We start from the raw sequence: 6000 nt of genomic DNA on the forward strand, positions 1-6000 counted from the left end.
CTTTTGGCCTCAAAACACTCTGCAATTCTCTTGATTCCCTGAAACATGCACACACGATATAAGGTATACATTATCATTGAAAAGCGAGGTGAAAACATACAAAAGCATGCGGAATAGCACTCTAATTATAGGAGTATTTTGCTCCTATCCTATGTGCGACAGACACCCTGGTCTAACTGCTTGACAACTAATTGGATCAAACACACAAAACACACAAGACAAACACATCAATACCCATTTCTAGTTTAAACATCTATGTTCGGGAACCTAGGTTCAAACAAAGCATACAATCATATAACACTTATGGTCTCGTTCTTTTAAAAATTATTTGAACTGTTCTAACCTCGAGAAAACGTTCAGACCTCACTTTAAAGTTTCTTTTAGGTATAACAATACCTAAATAAAATCATTTAATAGTATAGACTTAATTGTCAAAACAATACACAGTCGTATATAATCATTTAGCATAACGGATTTCTAAATCTTTTAAACAGTTTAAACGTTGACTTTAACTCCTTTAACGTTGTTTTTAAACATTTGATTTTACGTTTTAAGACTTCATTTTAAAACTTTTTAGGTTTGGATTCAAACCTCTTTTGTTTAAATTTAAAAATATTGATTTTAAACAGTTTTGGGTCAACGAAACTACGTCGAACCAATAGGGCCAAAACCCCCCAAAATCCTCGTCCTCCTTGGGGTTTGACATGTTGTGCGTGGCACAGCAGGTAGCTGCATGTTCGTGCAGCAACTATGTTGCACGTTTGTGCAGCATCTTGCTGCAAACGTTATTGGCCCGAATTGCCCTTTAGGCAACCAATAACTTAATATAACGTTATTGGCCCGAATCACCATTTTAGGCAACCAACGGATATTCTCAATTCTCATTGAATATCCAAACATAAACAACACTCACATCAACATGCCAACCTGTAATACCCCGTATTTTTATAAGCCACGTGTTAGGATTTTACTAGCCGGAATTATGTAAATTAAATTTAAACGTAAATTTAATTTATAAGTATTTCTTATGATATATCGTAATAATAAGGGTTTAAAATTTAAATCGAGAATTTAAATTTTAATGAAGGGATAAGAACGGGACTAAAAGAACGGAGAATACGACTAGAAGGCGTAGATGAAAATATATTGATAATTAATATATCAATATACTATTCTTATTGGAGGGTCTATTATTTCGGATAGAACCTCGAAATTAAAAATGTCAAAACTCGGAAGTCTCGACGAGTAATTAAAGAAAATGAGTTAACGATATATATATATATATACACATATATATTAAGTAAATAATAATAAAAAGGATAAGAAGAAAGAAAATGTGAGGCGGTGATGAGTGATGTGAAAGAAATGAAAAATATTCATTTTAATTTCTGAACTTTTACTTCAATTAGTTTTCAGTTATTAACTAATTAAGTATTATTCGTTAGTCCAAATTAAATATTATTAACTATTTAAGTATTATTTGTTAGTTTTCAGTTATTAACTAATTAACTGGACCAACTTCTCTCAAACAAACACTGAAATAAACTTGCAGTGGTAACTGGACCAACTGCTCTGATACCAACATTGTCACGATCCAAAATAATTGAGCCGTAACCGGCGCTAGGGAACGGGAGTGGTAGCTCCGGAACCCGTAGCAAGCCTCAAACCATTATTAATTTTTCGCAAATAATATACAGATAACATTGAACAACGGAAGCAAATATACATATATAAATATTTACACTAACTGTTCGGAAACCTCGCGGGCTCTAGTTACCGTACCCTGTACGAATTGGCCTCGCGGTACTATACACATCAGTTAGTGTATCAAAACACATCACCGACATCTGGGGCCGTGAACAAAACATAATACCTGTAGCCTACAAAAAACATATAAACAAGACAACAAGTAATATGGACACTCAAAATGTACTGCTGTCTAGGCTAAGACTCTGTCAACACTGGACCACTACTGCAGCTCTCACAGAAGTCAGGAAACTATACATACACAACTGACTTCTCGACTTCAAAACTGGCTTCTAGCTAAGTCCACACACTAAGCACCTGAAAGACATCAAAGGTGAGGGGTCAGTATATGGGAAAATACTGAGTGAGTTTGCAATTTACTAACGGCATTATTATAAAACATAGCATCATATTTCAATAAAACAATAATATAAAAGTAATACATATAAACATGTATTTGATTCGTTTGAAACTAATATCCTAACATGCGACACAACTTTCGAATAATCATATCATACTAATCGAATTGGTTCCACCCGGGAGTGTTCACACTCTGCCTCGTCGATCGCGACCCAATTCTTAATCCCAAAGTGTGAGTCCAACTCACTAGATACGGGGACTCCAGACTACACTGTAGCCGAGTGCTCACTCGTATCAAATTCATTATCCAACTTCAAAATTCATATTCACATTCATATCATATCGTAAATGTATATCAAAACATTAATCATATGCAAACACACTAGACTGACTCGATACTGGTGATCACATAGCCTATTGACACCCAATAGGTAGCTAGTTTCTTCGGATCACATACTAGTCTTTTGTATATAAATTCGATAGAAACATATAACATTTAATCAAATTGTATATCATGCGATGCGTATAAACAATATACGTATCTATATAAAATAACTTTAATATATATATATATATATATATATATATATATATAATACACGAAAGTAAAGTGCAACTCACAGAAACTGCAATCCAATCAATGATGTGGTCGATGGAATGATATGCTCTCGCTATCCCACGACTACTGACCTCTCTGCTCGCTGGCACGTCTGATAAAATGTTTAATTGTTAGACGTTAACCTCGTATTATTACACGTATAATACTTTCAATTTCTAGGTTTTAGTTTTATTTATTGATACTATTCTTGTATTCGATAACTCTTTGTCGTATAAATGACTTAACGAATACCGCTTCTCATACTCGAGAATCGTATAACATTCTTAGCATTTTCTGTTATCGTTGGCTATTCAAAACATCGAGCTAATCTCGAAACTCATGATTCTCGGATCCAAAATTCATATTTTAGAGTCAAACACTCAAAAACGTCAAATACCTAGGTCAAATACAATTTGCATACACGTGGGGGCGAGTCGGGGTGCACGGGCGTGCATTTTGGTGGGTGCACGACCGTGCAACCAAGTGCACATTCGTGCACCATGAAGGGTGCACGTTCGTGCCCCTTGTAGGGTGCACGGTCGTGCACCACGTGCACAGTCTCCCCTAGAAGTCGATTTCCAGGGTTTCGTCACCATCCCGACGTACTACACACACTTATGCTCAAAACCCATAACTCCGTTTTCACCAAAACGCTAAAATCAAGCTTATATCGATAAAAATTCAAAGCCTTAATATATAGCTCAAAACAGCACCCTATAACTCAATTTCGACATCCAATCTCGAAGGATTACCTTAAAATGAAGCTTGAGATTGATAGAGTACGAGATTCTGAAGAGATTTTCGCGAAAATCGCTCGAATCGGACGTCGAACGGAGAAACGGCGGCGAATCGACGGTGTTTGAAGCTTCTGGATCCTTTCTCTCTTCTTCTTCTGATTTCATTATTCATAAACATAACCTTATATATTAAGGATAAAGTGCTTCTTTAACCCTTGTTTTGTTTATTTGTTGCAACTTATTCTTTAAACTTTTCTTTTGTTCACTTTAGTCCATAACTCAATCAATTAACACTTTAATTATGCCTTATACGTATTATTTATATCCGATAAATAATACGAATTCCGATATTAATACTTTCCCGTCAAAATCCAAAAATTTCCCTTTTCAAAACTTAGTGGCTAAATTACCACTTTAGTCCATGTACTTTATTTTGGGGCTTTCCTTGACATTCCCCTTTTTAATTGCAATTCCAACTTTCCAGTTGGAAAATAATATTACATGCTTCATTGTAGACCTTTCAAAACCGACCTACTTGGGTTGGTATTTATTTAATCTTTTCAAAAATCCTTATGATATCGCCACTCTGGCGAGTCAAAACTGGACTGGTGGTCCAATTAGCCAATTAAATATTTTGGGGGTATTACATCAATATTGAGAATAGTGAATATGCATTGTCTATAGAGTTGTCTATAAAAAGAGTTTGTTAAAGTCTATCGCTTATACGATAGGACTAAAGTTAGGAATTCGATGTCTAATATTGTTTGACATTTGAATTCTAACTAGATACGACGAGTGTCGATCCGCCGAGTCAGAACACTAGGTTGTTTGACTAGTGGGCTAGCAGGAGCATATGCTTTTGGGAGACACTTGTTTTGTGAGTTTACTTTGTGGTTTTTACGTTTGAATATTTATATTTTAAACTGTTTTAAATAACAAATTGCACTATTATAACTAAGCTATTATAGATCCATTGAAACATGCTATCTAATGGGCAACAATAGAACTGTGTGATCACCGGTGTTAATAAATCATTGCATTGCATATTGATTGGGTTCTTTAGCTAGATGCTTGCAAAGCGGCCTAGACCCTATAGGTTGTACTAGGGAGCCAGTAATTCAATTTACGGCCCATCAAACCTTACACAATGTTAAGATGACTGTGACATTGAGAGTTCACAGTTCATCGTGTGTTAAACAAGTGAGCATGAACTATGACGATATCCATAGTTAACCATATGGGGATTCATTTTAGGGTTTCATCTAGATTGATTAATTGGTTATATTTTACATATAAAAAGTGTTTTATGTATTTGCAATTTGTATATTCAGCGTAAAATTGTAGACTCACTCAGAAATATTTATATTTCTGACCCCCCTAATGTTTACTTTTCAGGTTATCAAGTACGAGGTCTGACTTCTAAATAATTCTGGAAGTCCTTGTCAGCCATACCTTTAGAGCTGCAAGTAGTTGGGTACGAGGAAGTCTGTCTTTATGTTTTCAGTAGTTCATCCTATTTTGATATACTCTGATTTGAACTACTGTATAAGATATAAGTTTTAAAAAGCTGCGTGTTTTCTAAAATGCTTGGACCAGTTGTTTGAGAGATACACTTGTTTCATGATTTTAGCATTTTAGGATTGTATTGAAAACAGAGCAGGTGCGTCAACTGAGATTGATGTTTGTGCTCTGATTACTTAAAATACAATCAGGGCTTTAAGAACCCGTTTTCAGAAATGTGTTTTCATTAATCAAGAGAAATGTTATAACGATGTTTTCTGAAAATTGATCATGCATGATGTATGGTCTTGTTTTGCGAAAAATTTATAAAGGTTTTTAGGCTTGCTACGGGTTTCGGAGCAACCACTCCCATTCCCTAGCGCCGGTCGCGATCCATAAATTTGGGTCGTGACACCAATTTGTTACCAAAAATCAACTTACAAAAAGATGATAAACCCTAACCTAATCAACCAAAACACTTAAATTACATACCAAATATCTTTTTTTCTTGATCCAAACTTTTATTGAGGTGAAATTGATCATATGGCTGTAACTAGGGTTAGGTTTTCATAGTTTTTGACCCTTCCTTCCCTCTTTCCTTTTTGATTTATGGAGTAGAAATAGTTAAGAGGTGGTTTTTATAATTTAGCTACGGCTTAATCATGATATAATAAGATTGATTTTATGAAATCATTAATTAATATTAATATCTCATATAATCCTTGAAATATTTATATGTTCAATTTTAACCTCAAAGTTAATTTCATTTCGAACCACTCAAACTAACATAGTTTACCGACGTACTTCCATTCCAATTTAGCTTGATTATATTTGTTTATCAATATATAGTCTCTTGATCATTTAGAATAGTTATTGTATATTAAATTTCATTCAAATCAATTTTGAACATCAATCATACCTTAAATTTTCACTTAAATGCTAATGAATGGCGCTAACTATTGACCATTAAAATGAATGAATTGCATGAACATAACTAAATGCAATTCCAAATGTGGGTGTTACAACTCTCCCCACCTTAGAAAATTTCGTCTCAAAAAA

This window comes from Mercurialis annua, linkage group LG3 (genome assembly GCF_937616625.2).
Source record: "Mercurialis annua linkage group LG3, ddMerAnnu1.2, whole genome shotgun sequence".
NCBI lineage: Eukaryota > Viridiplantae > Streptophyta > Magnoliopsida > Malpighiales > Euphorbiaceae > Mercurialis > Mercurialis annua.